This window comes from Henckelia pumila, chromosome 1 (genome assembly GCF_033568475.1).
Source record: "Henckelia pumila isolate YLH828 chromosome 1, ASM3356847v2, whole genome shotgun sequence".
Lineage (NCBI taxonomy): Eukaryota > Viridiplantae > Streptophyta > Magnoliopsida > Lamiales > Gesneriaceae > Henckelia > Henckelia pumila.
In genome coordinates this window covers 88,271,248-88,293,617 of record NC_133120.1, presented here as the reverse complement: position 1 = coordinate 88,293,617, position 22,370 = coordinate 88,271,248, and the positions used below count along the sequence as shown (strand labels likewise).

The 22,370-nt window shown below is 34.6% G+C and overlaps 1 non-coding gene and 1 pseudogene across 1 annotated transcript; one reads left to right on the top strand and one right to left on the bottom strand.

Annotated features, from left to right (window-relative positions):
- LOC140867571 (uncharacterized) overlaps positions 1 to 21,360 on the bottom strand; it is a 29,797-nt pseudogene extending 8,437 nt beyond the window's left edge.
- LOC140876855 (small nucleolar RNA R71) lies at positions 12,660 to 12,770 on the top strand. Its single transcript, XR_012149087.1, has one exon. It is a non-coding gene; the product is annotated as a small nucleolar RNA R71 (small nucleolar RNA).
- Positions 21,361 to 22,370: the final 1,010 nt, after the last annotated feature.

Genomic DNA, 22,370 nt, shown 5'->3' with positions numbered 1-22,370 from the left:
ATGATCGTGTGGCGGTTGGTGATGATATGACCTACGAGGCTTTGGTGAGCCGTTGTCACCAGGAGAAGGATAGCATTCGGCGGAACAGGTCTTTCTCTCAGTCGAGGCCTGTGAGTTCTTTGGGTCCCCGTGCTCAGTATTTCAAGAAGTCTGGATTACTTCTTCTTCTTCTGGTTCGTTGGAGTTGTTTGTTTTGGGAAGAAGGAGAAGTGCGACCATTGCGGGGAAGAACCATCCGACCGACAAATGTCGTAAAGCTTCTGGATCTTGTTTCGGTTGTGGAGAGGTAGGTCATCTCCGGAGAGATTGTCCACTATATAGGGGAGGCGGTTCTGGTTCTGGTTCAGGATCGGGTTCTCAGGCTACCGTTCAGCAGAGGTCGCAGGGACAGTCTGCTGGGAGTTCTCACTTGAGGCATGATCAGGCAGTGGAGGAGAACGAGAAGGTCATCGCAGGTACATTTCTGTTATATGGTATACCTGCGCTTGTACTTATTGACACTGGTGCGTATCATTCCTTCATTTCCGCACGTTTTGTTAAGAGGCATAAGTTACCATGCATTGCACTAGACGTAGTAGTTTTTGTTTCTACTCCGACGGGTCAATCTGCTTTGGCTAAGCGTCTAGTGATGAGTTGACCTTTCGAGTTCGAAGAGAACATACTGATAGCGAATCTCATGGTTCTTGCGATGGATGACTTCGATTGTATTCTGGGGATAAGACATGTTGACTACCTATCGAGCTTCAGTGGACTGCTATCAGAGATTATTACGCTTTCATCCGGATGGGAGTGATAGCTGGTTTTTCTATGGAGAGGGAGCGCGACCCCCGATGCCATTGGTATCAGCTTTGAGAGCCTGTCGAGCTCTAGAGTCTAGCGGGGAAGGCTACCTTATCTATGCAGTTGATTTGTCCACTGAGAGCGTTAGGATAGTGAGTATTCCTATTGTGGATGAATTCCCATATGTATTTCCAGATGAGATTCCGGTTTTTCCTCCTGCTAGGGAAGTCGAGTTTGGCATAGAGTTGATGCCGGGTACTTCGCCTATCTCTCGAGCACCGTATTGTCTGACTCCATCAGATATGCGAGAGTTGAAGAATCAGTTACAGGATATATTGGACAAGGGGTACATTCGTCCTAGTGTATATCCTTGGGGAGCTCCTGTTCTTTTTGTGAAGAAGAAGGATGGGTCTATGCGGTTGTGCATTGACTACCGGCAGCTGAATTGGGTTACTATGAAGAACAAGTACCTTTGCCTCATATTGATGACTTGTTTGATCAACTGCAGGGTACTTCGGTTTATTCCAAGATTGACTTGAGATCTGGGTATCATCAGATGAGAGTCCGAAATCAGGACATAGCCAAGACTGCATTCCGTACTCGCTATGGGCATTACGAATTTCTAGTGATGCCTTTCGGTTTGACTAATGCGCCAGCTATATTTATGGATCTGATGAACCGTATCTTCAGGGAGTATTTGGAAAAGTTTGTCGTGGTCTTCATTGACGGACATCCTGGTGTATTCGCGTAATGCGGACGAGCATGTTTCACACTTGTGATTGGTAGTGCAGACTCTTCGGGATGAGCAGTTGTACGCCAAGTTGAGTAAGTGTGAGTTCTGAATTGATTAAGTGGTCTTTCTTGGCCATATCATATCCAGTGGAAGGGGTTTCTGTTGATCCGAGCAAGATTGAGGCTGTTCTTAATTGGTCGCGCCCGACGACGGTTGCTGAGATCCGTAGTTTTCTGGGTCTAGCAGGTTATTATCGTCGCTTTCATTTTGAACTTCTCTCACCTAGCTCGACCATTGACGCAGCTTACCCGCAAAGGGTGTTTATTTTGAGTGGTCCTTAGAGTGTGAGGAGAATTTTTGTGAGCTTCGACGATGGTTGACTTTTGCGCCGGTGTTAGCATTACCGTCATGATCTGGAGGGTACGTGGTTTACACAGAAGATGCTTTCTCTTCATGGGTTGGGTTGTGTCTGACTCAGAATGGGCATGTGATCGCATACGCTTCTTAGACAGCTGAAGTTGCACGAAGACAATTATCCAGTTCATGATTTGGAGTTGGCAGCTATTGTGTTTGCTTTGAAGATCTGGCGTCATTATCTGTATGGTGAGAAATTTGGAGATCTTCACCGACACAAGAGTCTCAAGTATTTGTTCACTCAGGCGGAGTTGAACATGAGGCAGAGACGTTGGATGGACTTGCTTAAGGATTATGATTGCGAAATTAAGTTACCATCCGGGGAGATGCTAATCTCACTGCTGATGCTTTGAGTCGCAAGGTGCGACTGTCCGCACTTCAGGACTTGTTCGATGTCTAGTGCGATTGGAGATTGTTGTTCTTCAAGGTATACCTTCAAACACAAGAAAGGTATGCATAGTATCCAGATGTTTGCGATACTATCTGAGCCAGCTTTGTATTCGCGGATTCGGGAGGCCCAGATGTCTGATTCAAAGACCCAGTGTTTGGCTCGTCTAGATAACGAGGGTAGCACGTCTGGATTTCACTATTCAGTCAAATGGTTTTCTGTGTTTGTCTGGTAGGCTTGTAATTATTGAGGATGAGAAGTTGCGAGAGGAGATTTTGTATCAGGCACACCGCACTAAGTTAAGTATTCATCCGGGGAGCAAACAAGATGTACAAGGATCTACGTACTCGGTTTTGGTGGAAGGGAATGAAACGCAGTGTGTATCAGTTTGTTTCGAGATGTTTGGTGTGTCAACAAGTTAAGGCTGAGCACCGAAGACCTGGAGGTTTGCTTCACAGTCTGCCTATTCCTGAGTGGAAATGGGAGTTTATCTCGATGGATTTTGTGACCATTTGTCGATATCCTCGAGGAACTGTGATGCTATCTGGGTTGTGGTGGACCGACTCACCAAGTCAGCTCATTTCATTTCTATAGCCGAGAGTACAATGTGGATCGTATGGCTCGGTTGTACATTCAGGAGATCGTTCGACTTCATGGAGTGCCTGTGAGCATTGTCAGCGATTGAGACCCCAGGTTTACTTCTAGGTTCTGGGGGAGTGTTCAGCGTGCGATGGACACTACTCTTAGTTTGAGTACTGCCTATCATCCGGAGACAGATGGTCAGTCAGAGCGCACTATCCGTACTTTGGAGGATATGCTTTGTGCATGAGTCACGGACTTTGGTTCAGCCTGGCAGGATTCATTTTCCATTGATTGAGTTCGCGTACAACAACATCTATCATACTAGCATTGGGATGACTGCTACAACTTAAATTGTAATTCACCCAAGTGTAGGTTGTCTGCAAGTAATATACTCGTGAGTACGAGATCGATCCACGGAGAGGATGTTGTAAGTTTAATTTTAGCAATAATATATTATAGATGAAAATATTATTATAAAACTTCAAATACACAAATTATAAAATTGTCAAGGTTTCAAAGGTTCATTGTTGGTTTATTTAAGATTGCTTAATAAAAATAAATAAAAGAAACTAAAATAAAAATAAACATAAAAGAACAATGAAATATTTAAACAAGTATATCATATAATATAGTTCCCACTATATTAATATCAACCGATATTTAATACATGGTACCCATAATATATATAAATGCATAAATATAAATTTGACATAAAAGTAAATGTTAGATCAAATAACAATATTTTATTTAGAACATCCGGCAGAGCCACGCTATCGTCTAAATAAAATATATGACTTTATGTTAGATGCGATAAAGTAAATGTTAGTTGCGGAAAAGTAAAAGTTAGATGCGAGAAAAGTAAATGTTAGTTGCGGAAAAGTAAATGTTAGTTGCGATAAAGTAAAAGTTAGTTGCGAGTAAGTAAATGTTAGTTCAAATCACAATATATTATTTAGAACAAACCGACAGTGTCGCGCTATCGTCTAAATAATTTATATGACTTTATTATATATAGTTACATATATTTATAGTATATAATTTTTGTAGTATTTATTGTATCATATTTGACAACAAATCAAGGTAACCACATTCAGTTTCCAAGCATTTGATGTAAATAGATAACTACAAATCATCCAAAATTATACCTACAAATAAAGATCAATTAGTAAAAATAAAAATAGAAAAGAAAAGAATATACAAAATATAGACAATATTACTTGACCAACAATGAAACCTTTTCACCTTGACATAAAAAGATTTTAGCTTTCCTATTGAAACATGAAACTCAAGAATAAAGATAAAAGAAATTTCATTACTTGAACTTGAGAAAAACTTGCACATCTCAAACTTTTATTCTCACTCACTAACAATATTTTAGTATTTACAAATGAAGAAATTCTCTAACACTCTTTACACACTACAAAGCTCTCTATACAACACATAATATTATAGGCCAAATGAGAGCAAGAGTCCAAGGCTCATTAAATGTGAATAGTAAAGTTAGGTGGGGAGGTTGCTTGTCTCCTTGAATGTTCAATACAATGACCCAACTTTAATTGGCATGTTTGATGCCTTAGACCACCGATTCAGCCTTTCCTTTTCATACTTAGGAACACGTAGGATATTTTGTTGTTAGATGTGTTTGGACAAACTCATTCACCCGTTTTGGATAAACATATGAAATACTTATGATATTTTTACTCCAAAGCTGGTCATAGTAAACAGTAAATCTAATCTCCATTTTGATGTTTGATTATTTTGATTCATCTTAATGAAGTTTTTCGGAATTTCTTGTCTTCTACAAAGTTGAAGATGTCCCTCTTTTGTGATTCTACAGGTTTTAAGGATTACTCCATTATGACCTCTGTAGCTTGAGTAATTTTATTTTTTACCAAACCTGCGTTTAAACGTTTTTAAAATACAACATTTTAGTAAAACATTTAAATATAAACACGATAACACTACAAAATACATTACAAATTACCATAATTTTAATTAAACTTAAATTTTATATAACAACACTTTTTATAAACATATATATAATTAGCAAATTTTAAGTATTCATCACACCCCCAAAACGGCTAACTTAATTACATAGTCCCTTAGTAATAAAATATCATAATATATCATAACAATCACAAGTTTTATATTTTTTATTACCTAAATAAGTAATAAATATTTAAATTTGCAAACTTTGAAATTTTCAAATTAAAAAACACACTTCTGTGAGGAGATCATATGTTTATTATTAAAAAAATATCTCATTATCAACCAATATATAAATATGTCAATTGGATGGGCTATATTATATATTTCACACAATATCAAAATATTAAATATATATAATTTCTTTTTTTTACATAAATATTTTCTAAAAACTTTGAGAATAATATAATTAAAAGGATAATAGAAATCATTTTCATAACATGTATATCATCAAGAATATTAATGTAAAAGTCTCAACTCCATATTCTCTCGGGTTAAAGTATTTCATATATAGCTGTTTTTCCACTCATGCAGTTGGAAGAAATTATACACTCTTTGAAAATGGCTAGTAAAGCAGACAATCAAATAACCTAATATTGAAAATAAGATAGGATGATTTACAAAGAATAAACCCATTTTTTTTTTTTGTTTTTTTTGTTTTTTTTTTTTGCTTGGCTGCAAAATTGTTTTTACATAATCAAATACCTCCAATAAACTTTGAAAATGTAACATTTTTTTTTTTTCAAAGTTTATTTATTTTTTTATTTTTTATGAGGTAAATCTATTACATTAATAATTATAGTAGAGATATTAATACTCTACATCTTTACAATCAAACTTCAAACAACTTTGCAGCCAATTTTTCATTTTCTTTTTTTTTTCTTTTTTTTTTTTTTCAAAATGGGTTTAATCTAGTAATCAACCATTTCTTTTAATCAATAAAAGCTTATAAGTTGTTTTCTCAATTCTTACCCCTCACTCACAAAATTTATGTGAGTAACTATTGCACTTTTACAAATTAATTCCCTCAATTATACATGTTATTATTTATTCAATCAATATCACTTTAATTATATACTCATAAAAGTTTTAGAAAATATGTATTTGAAAACACACAATTATATATTATTTATAACTTATATCCCATCAATTATATATTTTCTATTAAATTGATAAAAAGAAGAATAAATAAACATCTATACAAAAAAACTTCATTTTCTTAGTAGTTTGCAATTTAAATATATACGAAATATTAAAATCTAATCTATTGTGATAAGATGATAAATAAAAACTAATGCGTGTCAGGAGTTTTTGACTCCTTACTCTGCCATTGAAAAAGAAAAATAAATATTATTATAGAAATATATTTTTTTTTAAATTTTAAATTTTTTTTTTTTTTTTTTTTTTTTTAGAGATAAACCCTCCCCAAACTTGAATATGACATTGTTTTTAAATTTTTTTTTTTTTTTTAATAAAGAGTACATGATGAAAGAATATCACCTGGAATTATTGAAGATGAGGAACAAACACAAACCATTTCATGACATGTTGAATCAATGATCCAGTTTTCTTTTCTTACTAGTTGGTTGAGACCAATTGATCTTTGTTATAGCTGAATCAGGTTGATGAACAAAAGCTTGGAGATCATCAATTAATTGGTCTTCATTCGAAGCAGAGATGAGCATCCTTCGTGAATTTTCTGAAATAAAATTTTGTTCCACGGCTACATCGAGAAAAGTCAACAAACCATCATAATAGTTATTAATATTCAACAAGCCAACAGGTTTATTATGGATATTAAGTTGTGCCCAAGAAACAACATGAAAAATTTCTTCTAAAGTACCAAAACCACCAGGTAAGGCAATAAAAGCATCAGAATTTTCTATCATTTTAGTTATTCTCTCGTACATTGATGAAACTTTCAACTCTTCCCCAACCGTAACACCTGTAATATTTCCTTCAGCTAAAGCTGTAGGAATAATACCCAAAACCTGACTACCTCCAAGATGAGCTGCTGTTGAAATAGATCCCATTAACCCAATATTGCCTCCTCCGTAAACCAAGTGAATTTTTCTCTCTGCTAACTTTTTTCCAAGATTAATTGCTGCATCAACAAATATTTCATTCTTTCCAGTATTAGAACCACAAAAGACACAAATATTTTTCAATTTTTGTGAAGAAGATCCTGTCATGTTTTTTTCTTTTTTTAAAAAAAAAAATATAGAGAGAGTTGAGTGATTTTATAAGGAAAACAAGGAATAAGACAGAAATAGGAATACAGATGTGAACAAAAATGATGAAAATAGTAAAAAAATAATATATAATAATAACATGCATGCGTATAAACAGTGATGTGATTGTGGCTCACAGTGTTCCTTCAATATTTATGAGTCGAGGGTTGGCTTACCATCCAATTTTCTTATAAATTGGCAATAGGGTCTTTTTTAGTCAGATTCCCAAGACCATCACCATGACGCTGCGCTTGGAATAGTTTCCATAAATGGAGAAGTTGACCTTGTACATCTCCACTAGAATGCGTCTCAAGAGTCAATGAGATATCATCCAATGACTCTTTACTCAGCCCATTCTTAATGAAATCAATTTTATCTTCTCTATTTGTGGAAACATATCCCAAAGATCTGCATTGTCTATTACAAGTCCATCTGGCACAATTATGACAAACATCTAACCTTTTAGCCCTTCTTTTCTTCGCATAGGTACTTTTTCCTAGTCCAGACATATTTCGAACAAGTAAGAATTTTGGAACTTCACCACCTAATCGAACCTTGGCTTCAATTATAAGACGAATATCCTCCGGGATTCCTTTTTGCATAAGCATTCTCAATCTTTCACATCTGCCTTCATAAATCATTCTCAGAACTTTTTTAGAAATAGATGGAAAATATTTACCAAGTTTTTTGATAGCTTCATCCATAATATATATTTTATATATATATATTCAATTATTTTGGGAAATTGAAATAAAACCGACTGAAAGTAGTCACGGAGTACCGTTATCCGCCACTTAACCGGGAAGTGAACTCAATTCTGCAAAAATAAAATAAAAATATAAGTAACAATTAAGTTGGATCATATAAAGGCATAAACTCTTCATTAAGAACTTCATTTTCTATAAACGGTTTAAGTCTTTGCCCATTAACTTTAAATACATTATTATTTTTAGGATTTTCAACATCAACAGCACCATGAGGATAGACAAATTTAACAATAAATGGTCCAGACCATCGCGATCTAAGTTTTCCTGGAAACAAATGCACGCGAGAATTATAAAGTAAAACTTTTTGTCCGATTTCAAAAGATTTTCTCATAATATTTTTATCATGAAATGCTTTTGTTTTATCTTTATAAATCTTTGCATTTTCATATGCATCATTTTTAAATTCTTCTAGTTCATTTAATTGCAATTTTCTTGATTTAGATGCATCATCTAAATTAGTATTAAACGCTTTAATTGCCCAATAAGCTTTATGTTCAATTTCAATAGGTAAATGACAATGCTTTCCAAAAACTAATCTATATGGTGACATCCCCAATGATGTTTTAAATGCAGTTCTATATGCCCATAATGCATCACTTAATCTTAAAGACCAATCTTTTCGATTTGGATTGACTGTTTTTTCCAAAATTGTGTTTTATTTCTTTATTTGCAAGTTCAACCTGACCATTCGTTTGAGGGTGATATGGAGTAGAAACTTTATGTGTAATACCATATTTTCTTAACAACGAAGAAAATGATTTATTTATAAAATGACTTCCCCCATCACTTATTATAGCTCTAGGTATTCCAAATCGACTAAAAATATTTTCTTTCAAAAATTTTATCACAACTTTATGATCATTAGTTCTACATGCAATTGCTTCAATCCATTTTGAAACATAATCGACAGCTACTAAAATATAAGTGAATCCAAAAGATAATGGAAATGGACCCATAAAATCTATTCCCCAACTGTCAAATATTTCAATAATCATGATTGGATTTAAAGGCATCATGTTTCGTTTTGAAATTGAACCCATTTTCTGACAATTTTCACAAGATTTGCAAAATGAATGTGTATCTTTGAATAAAGAAGGCCAATAAAATCCACATTGAAAGATTTTTGCAGCTGTTTTCTTTGACGAAAAATGACCTCCACATGCCTCAGAATGACAAAATTTAATGACACTACTTACCTCATTGTCGGGTATGCATCGTCGAAAAATTTGATCAGGACAATACTTAAACAAATAAGGATCATCCCAATAAAATTTTTTGACATCTTTCAAGAATTTATTTTTATCTTGTGAACTCCAATGAGAAGGCATTTTATTTGTCACAAGAAAATTTACAATATTAGCAAACCAAGGCATAGTAGTAGCATAAAATAGTTGATCATCCGGAAAATTTTCATTTATTGGTATTTCATTTTGAGATGATTCAGAAATTATTCTTGATAAATGATCGGCTACTACATTTTCTTTTCCTTTTTATCTTTTATTACAAGATCAAATTCTTGTAACAACAAAATCCATCTTATTAATCTCGGCTTAGCATCTTGTTTATTTGATAAATATTTTATGGCAGAATGATCAGTGTAAACAATAGTAGTAGAACCAATTAAATAGGATCGAAATTTATCTAATGCAAACACTACTGAAAGTAATTCTTTTTCAGTTGTTGAATAATTGATTTGAGCACTATTTAAGGTTCTACTTGCATAATAGATCACATAAGGTTTACCTTCTTTTCTTTGTCCTAACACGGCTCCTACAGCATAATCACTTGCATCACACATTAATTCAAATGGTAAAGACCAATCAGGAGGTTGTAAAATAGGTGATGTAGTTAAAAGATTAATTATCTTTTTAAAAGCAGTTTCACATTCTTGAGTCCATTCAAATTGTGCATCTTTTGTTAAAAGATTTGAAATTGGTTTCGATATTATGCTAAAATTTTTTATAAATCTTCTATAAAATCCCGCATGACCCAAAAATGATCGAATTTCTTTGATCGTGTTTGGTGATGGTAGATTAGCAATAACATCAACCTTAGCTTTATCAACTTCAATTCCTTTTTCAGATATGACATGCCCTAACACAATTCCGGATTTAACCATGTAGTGACATTTTTCCCAATTTAAAACAAGATTTTTTTCTTCACATCTTTTTAAAACTTCTTCCAAATTTTTAAGACAGTTTTCAAATGAGTTTCCAAAAACAGTTATATCATCCATAAAAACTTCCACAAATTCTTCAATCATGTCACTAAAAATACTTAGCATGCATCTTTGAAAAGTAGCCGGGGCATTACATAAACCAAATGGCATTCTTTTAAAAGCAAAAGTTCCGAACGGACAAGTGAAAGTAGTTTTTTCTTGATCTTCTAATGATATTGGTATTTGATAATACCCCGAATACCCATCAAGAAAACAATAATAAGGATTACCTGCCACTTTCTCTAAAATTTGATCTAAAAATGGTAACGGAAAGTGATCTTTTCTAGTTGCATCATTTAATTTTCTATAATCAATGCACATACGCCAACTAGATGGAATCCTAGCTTGTAATAATTCTCCCTTTTCATTTTTTATAACAGTGATGCCTGATTTTTTTGGTACTACTTGTGTTGGACTTACCCATTTACTATCCGAGATTGGATAAATAATTCCGGCATCTAATAGTTTTAAAACTTCATTTTTAACAACTTCTTTCATGTGTGGATTTAATCTTCTTTGTGGTTGTTGATATGTTTTAGCATTTTCTTCCAAGTGAATTCTATGTGTGCAGATTAAAGGATTTATACCTTTTATATCTTGCAAAGTCCATCCAATTGCATTTTTGTGTTTTTTAAGTAGTGTTATTACATCTTCTTCTTGTTTTGGTAAGAGGGTAGAAGATATTACAATAGGATATGTTTGATTTTCACCAAGAAAAGCATATTTTAGTTCTATTGGCAAGGGTTTTAATTCAAGTTTTGGATGATCATTTTCTTTTACTTCTTCAAGTTCATTAATTTCTTCAAATAACTTTGATTTAAAAACATTTTTTGAATCAAAACTTTCCACTAAACAAACTTCAGATTGTTGATTTAAGTTTTCTTGGTGTATATTTTCTTCCACAATTGTTTCTATTGCATTATCATCTTCATCTTCATTAATACTTGGTTGTTTACATAAATTGAACACATTAAGTTCTAAAGTCATATTTCCAAAAGACAATTTCATTATTCCATTTCGACAATTAATTAAAGCATTTGAAGTTGCTAGAAATGGACGTCCCAATATTACTGGAATTTCGTTATGTACTTCTATTGGTTGTGTATCCAAGACAATAAAATCCACAGGATATATGAATTTATCGACTTGAACTAACACATCTTCTATGATACCTCTAGGTATTTTGATTGACCTATCGGCTAGTAAAAGAGTGACAGATGTAGGTTTTAAATCTCCCAACTTAAGCTTTTCATAAACTGAATAAGGAATTAAATTCACACTTGCTCCCAAATCTAACAAAGCTTTTTTAATTTTATTTTTTCCAATAATACATGAAATTGTTGGACAACCGGGATCTTTATATTTCAAGGTAGAATTATTTTGAATAATAGAGCTTACTTGCTCCGTTAAGAATGCTTTCTTCTTTACATGCAATTGTCTTTTCACAGTACATAAATCTTTTAAAAACTTTGCATAAGAAGGCACTTGTTTAATAGCATCTAATAATGGAATATTTATTTTTACTTGTTTAAAAACTTCATAAATATCAGAATCATTTTTTTGTTTTTTATTATTTACTAATGCATGAGGAAAAGGAACATGTTTATTTATTTTATCATCAATTTTCTTATTTTTAGGACTCAAAGCATCATCTTTCTCAAAAGTATCAGGATTTGAATCCTTACTCTTTGAGTTTAATTGATCTTTGTTTTCATCACTATATGAATCATTAACTATTTTACCACTTCTAAGAGTAATAACAGATTTTACTTGATCAAATTTTTCTTGATTTTGATTTTTAGGATTAGGTTGTGGTTGAGATGGAAATTTTCCTTTTTCATGAATATTAAGTGCAGATGCAAATTTTGCAAGAGTTTCTTTCAAATCATTCATAGATTGAATGTTTTGAATATTGATAGACTCTTGCTTTTGAATGTATGCATGAATTTCATCTTCAAAATTTTTTCTTGGAGGTGGGATATAAGGAGCATAACCTTGATGATTTTGGTTATTTTGAAAAGGTTGTTGTGAAGGTTGTACATTATTATCGTTCCTCCAACTAAAATTGGGATGATTTCTCCAACCAGGATTGTATGTTTGTGAAAAAGGATCTAATGTTGGTTTTTTAAAATTGTTAACATAATTGGCTTGTTCATGGAGACATTCTTTAAATGAAGGCAAAGTAGGACAATTTTTTGTAAGATGATCATGTGTGTCACATATATGACAAACAATTTCTTGAACACTTTTTAATTGATCACTCTTTTTCATTTCTAATGAATCGATTTTTCTTGCTAAAGATGCAAGTTTAGCTTGAACATCTACATCATCTCTAAGATGATAAATACCACCTCCATTTGTTGAATTATTGGTTTTACTTGGTGGTTCAATTGAGCCTATATTATCCCAATTTTGAGCATTTTCTGCTAATGACTCCAAATATTCCATAGCTTCATTTGGGTTTTTATCTTCAAAAGTTCCATTACACATGAATTCTATCATTTGCCTATCTTTAGGTATTAAACCTTCATAAAAGTGAGAAACTATTCTCCATATTTCAAAACCATGATGTGGGCATGTATTAAGTAACTCTTTATATCTATCCCAACATTGATAAAATGTTTCCCCTTGTTTTTGAGAAAAAGTTGTAATTTGTCTTTTAAAAGAGTTTGTTCTATGGGAAGGAAAAAACTTTTTTAGAAATTGTTGTTGCATTTCTTCCCATGATCTTATTGAACTTGATCTCAAATTTTGCAACCATGTTTTAGCTTTATCTTTTAAGGAAAAAGGGAAAAGCTTTAATCGAACAGTATCCATGCTACAATTTTGATCATTATAAGTGTTGCAAACCTCCTCAAATTCTCTTAAATGCAAATATGGATTTTCAGAATCTAAGCCATGAAAATTTGGTAAAAGTTGAATGACTTGTGGCTTAAAATTGAAATTAGATGCATCAGGAGGAAAAACTAAACAAGATGGTGTACTAGTTCTTATTGGATTCATATGGTGCCTAAGTGTTCTTGGTTGTTCATGTTCTTGATGATGATGATTATTATTATTATCATCTTGATTATTAGAATTATCGTCCATGTTTAAAATATTTTCAGTTACTCGAACAAGTCTACCACTTTGTTTACGACTCCAAACAATCATACAATAAAAAACAACATACTATTTACATAATAACAAAATTAAACTTAATTTATACCTCCCCGGCAACGGCGCCAAAAACTTGCTACAACTTAAATTGTAATTCACCCAAGTGTAGGTTGTCTGCAAGTAATATACTCGTGAGTACGAGATCGATCCACGGAGAGGATGTTGTAAGTTTAATTTTAGCAATAATATATTATAGATGAAAATATTATTATAAAACTTCAAATACACAAATTATAAAATTGTCAAGGTTTCAAAGGTTCATTGTTGGTTTATTTAAGATTGCTTAATAAAAATAAATAAAAGAAACTAAAATAAAAATAAACATAAAAGAACAATGAAATATTTAAACAAGTATATCATATAATATAGTTCCCACTATATTAATATCAACCGATATTTAATACATGGTATCCATAATATATATATAAATGCATAAATATAAATTGACATAAAAGTAAATGTTAGATCAAATCACAATATTTTATTTAGAACATCCGGCAGAGCCACGCTATCGTCTAAATAAAATATATGACTTTATGTTAGATGCGATAAAGTAAATGTTAGTTGCGGAAAAGTAAAAGTTAGATGCGAGAAAGTAAATGTTAGTTGCGGAAAAGTAAATGTTAGTTGCGATAAAGTAAAAGTTAGATGCGAGAAAGTAAATGTTAGTTCAAATCACAATATATTATTTAGAACAACCGACAGTGTCGCGCTATCGTCTAAATAATATATATGACTTTATTATAAATAGATACATATATTTATAGTATATAATTATTGTAGTATTTATTGTATCATATTTGACAACAAATCAAGGTAACCACATTCAAGGTACCAAGCATTTGATGTAAATAGATAACAACAAATCATCCAAAATTATACCTACAAATAAAGATCAATTAGTAAAAATAAAAATAGAAAAGAAAAGAATATACAAAATAGACAATCTTACTTGACCAACAATGAAACCTTTTCACCTTGACATAAAAAGATTTAGCTTTCCATGAACATGAAACTCAAGAATAAAGATAAAAGAAATTTCATACTTGAACTTGAGAAACTTGCACACTCAAACTTTTATTCTCACACACACAATATTTATTTTACAAATGAAGAATTCTCTACACTCTTACACACTACAAAGCTTATACAACACATCTATTTATAGGCCAAATGAGAGCAAGAGTCCAAGGCTCATTAAATGTGAAATAGTAAAGTTGGTGGGTGCTTGTCTCCTTGAATGTCAATACCATGACCCAACTTTAATTGGCATGTTTGATGCCTTAGACCACCGATTCAGCCTTTCTTTTCAACATAGAACACGTAGGATATTTTGTGTAGATGTGTTTGGACAACTCATTCACCCCTTTTGGATAACATATGAAATACTTATGATATTTTTACTCCAAGCTGGTCATAGTAAAAGTAAATCTATCTCCATTTTGATGTTTGATTATTTTGATCATCTTAATGAAGTTTTTGGAATTTCTTGTCTTCTACAAAGTTGAAGATGCCTCTTTTGTGATTCTACAGGTTTTGAGATTACTCCATTATGACCTCTGTAGCTTGAGTAATTTTATTTTTACCAAACCTGCGTAAACCGTAAAATACAACATTTTAGTAAAATATTTAAATATAAACACATAACACTAAAATAATACAACTTCATAATTTTAATTAAACTTAAATTTTAAAACACACTTTTTAACATATAAATAATTACAAATTTTAAGTTTCATCAATGACACCTTTTGAGGCGTTTTACGGGCGACGTTGTCATACTCCACTCTTCTGGGAAGAAGTGGGGGAGAGACAGGCTGAAGGACCAGAGTTAGTTCAGCAGACATCAGATATTGTTGATCAGATCAAGAAACGGATTAAGATTGCACAGGATCGTCAGGCCAGCTATGCTAATACCAAGCATAGACCTTTGCAGTTTGATGTTGGGGAGAAAGTGTTTCTGAGAGTGTCACCTTTCCGCAGGATTCTTAGGTTTGGCCTCAAGGGCAAGTTGTCTCCAAGGTTTATCGATTCGTTTGAGATCTTAGAGAGCATTGGCGATTTTTCTTATTGTCTGGCCTTGACACCGTATCTGTCCAGTATTCACGACGTGTTCCACGTATCTCTGTTGCGACGGTATGTGGCGGATCAATCTCACATTCTACAACCGTTTGAAGTTCAGGTGGATGCAGATTTGACTTATGTAGAGAGACATATACGTATTTTGGATTATAAGGATAAGGTCTTGCGGAATAAAGTCATTCCTCTGGTTTTAGTTCAGTGGCAGCGTCGAGGCACTGAGGAAGCCACATCCTGAGTTATTTTTATTTTATAGTCGTGTTTCATTCAGTTGTAAACTCTGTAATCGTTTAAGTTGAATAAAGAATGTTTCCGCATGTATTTTACATTCAGTACTTAAGATTTGATTTCGGGACGAAATATCTTAAGTGGGGGAGAATGTAGTAACCCGTATCCAGAATTAACGATTAATGAGTAATTAATATTACGATTAGGTTAGATTAAATGAAACATGATTAAGGGAGTCCCAGATGGGTTAACAAAGTTCGGAAATGGATTCAGAACGCTCGAAAGTGGTTGAGAGAGTTGCCAGTTCGGAGGCTCCGTTGTCGAAGTTCGGACGGTCCGAAGAGGGTTCGGACGTCCCGATCGTTCTGTCGATAGACATCATGCATGATGTCATTTTGCTGACGTAAGCAATGACGCATTATCGGGTTCAGACGACCTGAAGCTGCGATCGGAGGATCCGATCATGTTCGGAGGGCCCGAAGTCAGTTCGGACGGCCCGAACTTCGTCTATAAATAGTAGTGACGAGATTCATTTTCAGACACACCAATCACCTCTCTTCTCTCGTTTCCTTGGTCTTCCAGCTTAGATCTAGGGCATTCTAGGCGTCTTTTTGGGAATTCAGAAGTGGCATAGCGATCCAGACGTCGTAGCGGAGCTGTGGCCTAGTTTTGAGGCAAGCGACAACAAAGGGCTGACGACGGACGAAGGTATAGCTTTTGCTTCCTAAAAATATTTAAGAGTATGCAATATGTTAGTTAAGACTTTTAGAGAACTTTAATGATATTAGTATCATTTCACTGTGTGGTGCGGATTATAGGTGTAAGGCCAGAAAATATTAAGTTCTTAATGATGGGATTTAAGAGTTAAATTTCTAATAAGAGTGAAAAGATGAATTTAAGAATTTATGAAAATCAGATATTTAAATTTCGTGTCCAAAATATTTAATTTGAGGATTTTTGGATTTTAAGATTTTACTATCTGGAATTCTTAAATTAAAAGATTAAAAATATTTGAATTGATATTTATGAAATTTAAGATGTAAATTCCAAGATTATGAATATCAAGGATTTAATTTGAGGATGAAATCCGAGCAAGGGTCAATTTGCGAATATTGAGCAGTTCAAGAACTAAAATGCGATAAGGTTCGAAATGATTTAATTTTAATTCAAGAATATGTAATTTGAGAATATTTAGAGTTTATAATTAAATTCTATTATTCTTAAATTATTTAGGAATAAAATTGAATTAAACGTCTGTTCGGGGACTGAATTGCAATTAGGCCAAAGTTCAGGGACCAAAGTGCAATTTGCCTTGCAAATTGCCATTTAAACGTGAATAAGGATGAAAAGGGATCAGATTCCCAGCCAAGAAACCGAGAGAGATGAGAGAAAGGGTTCCAAGCCATTTTCGATTCTTCAAGCTCCGATAAAAATCGATCCGCCCGGTAGAATTTCCGATTGAGCATATATTTGCGATCACAGCTCCAAGTGCTACGTTTTGACGTAAGTTTTAAGAATTTCTACCATGTTTGAATTTTAAGTTGTTGTTAGAATTAAGATTTGATTGTATAAACATGTTCTAGCATATACGACGATAGCATATCTAAGACGGATCGAGAAAAGATCGTCGTTTGAACATGATTTTGATTTTTGAAAGAATTTTCGAAATTATGAATTTTTAGGGTTGATGATTTCGAAATTGTGCTGATGAATTGATGTTGGTATTGAGTTGAGATGAGTAATAAGATTGATGTTATGCTTTTGGAAATATCGAATTTGATCCGTTACGCCGTCGGTTTGAATTCCGGTCACGTGATCAAGTTGTTAGATTGTTTGTGCCTAAATAAGAATGAATTGATATTGAAAGCTCATCTTGAAGTATATATCAATGCATTTCAGATTTGAATTGCAACATATTGATTTCGAGTCGGCGAGCTCGAGAAGTTAGCCGTTGAACCGAGAAAGACTGAAGAAGGTGTGAAGCTAGTTTGCCTTGAATGATTGTACTGATTTGAGCAGATTTTGATGGAAGTTCTTTGATGTTATTTGTCCAGAATTGGAGCTTCTCAAATTCAGAAGGAAAGGTATGAATAGACATTAATAAGATGGGCAGGATAACTCGAGATTGTTTCTGATTATCGAGTTACCTAAAATCACATACATGCATGTTTAATATATATATATATATATATATATATATATATATATTATTGTTTACATTTGCATAAATGGGATAGATTATTCAAGATAGATATCTTCTTGAATTCCCAGAATATTTATGTAAATGTTTACTTGTCTTCTTTGATTTATATTATGTTCTGTATTGAACATGTTTTACGTATTCTATGTGATGCTTACAGATTTGTCGGTATCCTTGAGAGTGATTATATGATCATATGTTTATATGATTGATGTGTTCAATATGTTGTTTTAGCTTATGTATGATTTGATGGATCCAGATTATGTTGCATTCATCTTGAACTCCAGCCTACAAAGCACAGAGGGTTGAAAGGCCTAGAGTGCTGATGACGTTTGGAGAACTGTAGTTGAGTGGCATGGAATGTAGATTTACTTCCAGAGTCAGATGACTCATGGCACGGAATATAGATTTATTTCCAGAGCTAGATGACTCACTATAGTTGCACCAAAGTCAGGGGAATTGAGATATTTAACACAACCTTGATTGGGAGAGTCGATGGTCGGTTAAAGATTTTATTTTCCCGGGATCCCAGAACTACGATTTATTGATATCAGATTTGATAGCCTATTCCTTGACACATGCATTGCATTTATGCATTAACCTAGATATTTCTATGGTTTAGAATATGCGGTTATAAATGCTAGCATGTTATTTTATGACATTCAAGATGTGAATGAGTTTATATGCTTAAATGATGTATATGCATGTTATTCATACTGAGATTTATTCTCACCGGAGTTATCCGGCTATTTCTTTGTTTGTATGTGTGCATTGCATCAGGTTGGGGCATAAGCAAGTCAGAATTGGCTTGGAGTGCACGAGATTGAAAGATTAGAAGTGGAGACTCGGGGTTTTAAGCACATGACATGTAGTTTATAAATTTGGTAATTATGTTAGAACAACAAGCACATGTGTACATGTTGTTGTTGAGTATTGTCTACAGATATGTAGATTGATGTTTAAATGCATGTCAATTATGTAGAATCATGTTGGAAAGCTTATTTGATAATTATATTATTTTTTCAGCATTGATAGCTTAAAAAGATTGAATTTTATGCGCAGGGCACGGACCCCGTGCATGCCATGTGCATAGGTCCGGATGGACTCTGTCCCAAAATGTTTTGAGAAAAGGAGGCACGGACCCCGTGTAAGCCTCCGTGTAAGGGTCCATGTATCCTCTGTTCCGCAACTGCTTTTGATTTCAATTTCTGCAAAGGCACGGACCCTTGTCCAAAAGCTACACGGACCCCGTGCCATGGTCCGTGCAAGGGTCCGGACCAAGGTCCGTGTGTGAGCAAAATTTTTTTTAAAAAAAAAAATATCAGTCTTTGATTTTATTCGTTCAAGTGTGATTCTTTTATGATTAAATGTTAATTTGACTCTTAAGATGAGATTAGCACCTGAGGTCCCCACAACAGGTGGTATCAGAGCGTAAAGTCTTGGACTAAGATCGAAGTTGAGCGGGGTAGATTGAGTCGCATGCATTTATTGTATTGCATGATTATGCTTTACTTGCTTTACAGAATTGTATGCGACTATGATTGCTTGAGTGAACACTGCTTTCTTTACTGAGATGCAAATTACATCCTTATATGCTGATATGTATGCCTGATTTCTTGAATTCATTAGAATAAATGAATTCGTTGCAAGCATGTTTTATTTGAAAAATATGAGAATTTGCAAGCATGTGTTTTATTCAGAAGAATGAGAATATAAGTATGTTATACTGAAATTGTATTTTATAATCTCTGCCATATATATTGCTTATGTTATTGAATAATACAGATTGTACAGATAGCATGAGAACCTCAGACATAACAGAACAGTGTTGAGGTACGTTTTTGAGCCGATCGATATGATGATTGCACTGAGGAGTATGTTAGTTGAACAACTCCAAAGCTATTAATCACCAACTCAGAAAGATACAAAATATGTTATATCTAGAAAGGGGTTGATTTGAAGAGCTGGATCAGTTGTTCAAGAGAAGAATATTCAGATGAACATAGAATCAGCTTGATTGATATCAACTCCAGCTTAGCAAGAAGTTGGTGAAGTTTCCAGAAGAAGTATTGAAATGTTTGGCAGGTAAGTAAACAGAATTGTTTCTTTCAGTATATGATAAAGAAGATAGAAAAGTAGACTTTGCAGCATAGAAGCATAACAACTTTAATGAGTTGATTTCAAGCCAGTAATAGAATAACAAAATCACGAACCGGTAGTACGAGGCAGAGTTGAATTTTTATTCACGCCTCTGTAATTGTGACAAAAAAACTATGATCATCACCTTCACTATAACTTTCATAGCAGTATAGCTATGAAGCAAGAGATAGTGACAACTGTAGAAAAGATTAATTTAGCCTAAACTCCAGCAGATAAAGAAATATAAGCATAGATTCCATAGCTGAAATAGATCAAGAGAATATTTGAATGACAGATAATTTCATAGGCAATAAGCCAATACAGAAAATAAGGTTCAAGTTGTATCAGATAAGAATATTACAGGTAAGTGAGTTAATTCTAGTTAACCGCTTATATATTGATTGCATAGCATACATTTATAGATTAGTGATTTGTTATGCTACAATCCGTATCTAATGAGCCTTTATTTATCGTATTTGATGAGATTTTGCCTTTGAGTAGATGGAACACATTTGCACGATTAGTCATAGAAGATGAAAAACAGAATTGAGAAAATAAGATTGAATGTGCTGATATCAGGCGTGAAGTATTAAGCTAGCATGCATTATAGATATTAATGCAATAACTGAGTACCAGTTAACAGCTGATTGAATCCATGCACTGATTAAGCAATAGTTAAGATGTGAGTTTCATAAATTAGATTTTTGTTATTCGGTACTGGGTATACCAAGAGGAAAATGTCGGAAGAATTCTAGTCGATATACTGAACTAGTATAGAATTAACCTAGAATTGACAGATATGTCAGTGGTTAGAATGTACAGAAATAGTTCAATGAAATATTACGACCTTTCTACGATATGAATGCAGTTCTATATAGAGTGATGTCTAGTATGAAAGTCTGATGACAACTCGTATAGAAGAGCTTTACTTGAACTGAAGAACTCCAGAAACAGCTAGAATATTGATTAGAAAAGAGTTATTTAGTACCGAAATGAGGTACCGGTCTGGGTGTGATTTGCCGATTTCCCATTTGGCCTATGCTGACGATGTCATTATTTTTGCCAATGGGGGATCCCGCGGTCTTCAGCGTCTCAAAGATTTTTTGGCTCAATATGAGAATTGCTCGGGACAGCTCGTTAATGTGGCCAAGAGTTCAATGATCTTTCCTCCAGGATGGACGGCTCGTCGCCGCTCACGTTTGCTGCGCATCACTGGTTTTGAGGAGGGGCAGCTGCCCTTGAAATACGTTGAAGCTCCGCTTTTCCGTGGGAACCGTAAGTGCTCTCTCTTTGAGCCTCTTCTGCAGTCGGTCCGGAAAAGCTGGAGGGTTGGGAGTCCCGTTCCCTTGATCCTGGGAGTAGGATGATGCTGATCCGCAATGTGCTCCTTTCCATCCCAATCTATCTCTGCCAGGTGATCCAGCCTCCTTTGGCCGTTTTGGAGAAATTGGAGCATATTTTCAATGCTTTTCTTTGGGGCTCCAGACCCTTAGAGAAGAAGTGGCACTAGGCCCACTGGTCTAGCGCCTGCCTCCCTGTGAAAGAAGGAGGCCTGGGTTTTCGCAGGCTCAAGGACATTGTTGACAGCTTTTCCATGAAGCTGTGGTTCAGATTCCGGCAGGGTTCCTCTCTCTGAGCGAGATTCCTTTCGAGGAAGTATTGCCGGACTGTCAGCCCTATTTGTGCTCCTTTTCGTGGCGCCATTTCCCCCACTTGGAGGCGCTTGCTCCAGATTAGACCTCGTGCGGAGCCTGGTATCTGGTGGAGGATTGGTCTTGGGGATGTCTCTTTTTGGAATGATACTTGGTTGGGTGATGCCCCTCTGTCGAGCAGGTGTGATGTCAAAGGGGATCGGTGTGTGCGTGTTTCCAGCTTGCTGTTGGAAGGAGACTGGGATTTTGATCTCCTCTGCGCTGTCGTCGCTCCCTCGGTGGCGGAGGAGATCGTTCAGATTCATGTTTTGGTGGATGAGCCGGATGCGGCTATCTGGATCCACAGCACCGATTGTGATTTTTCTGTGAGATCTGCTTGGGAGCAGGTCAGACCGAGAGGCTCGGTATCGGATATCTTTACTCCATGTTGGGGGCGCTGGATGAGGCCCACCATGTCCTTTTTCCTGTGGAGGTTTTGGCATCGGTGGTTGCCTGTGGATGAGGTGCTCCAGCAGCGGGGTTTCTCCCTTGTGTCCAAGTGCCAGTGCTGTGAGTCGTCGGAGACATTCACGCACATTTTCATCGACGGGCCCATCGCCCGCTCTGTGTGGCATTTCTTTGGGGCTATCTTTAGAGTTCGCATCCCTATCACTGAGAACTTAAGTTTGTTTCTAAGTGCTTGGAAAAGGGGTTGCGAGTGGTTTCCTGGGGGTAATGTGAGGGAATTCCTTCCTTTTGTCGTGTTTTGGTTCCTCTGGACTGCACGCAATGATGTTAAGCACCGTCACTTACCCTCCTTTGCGGAGACGGTTAA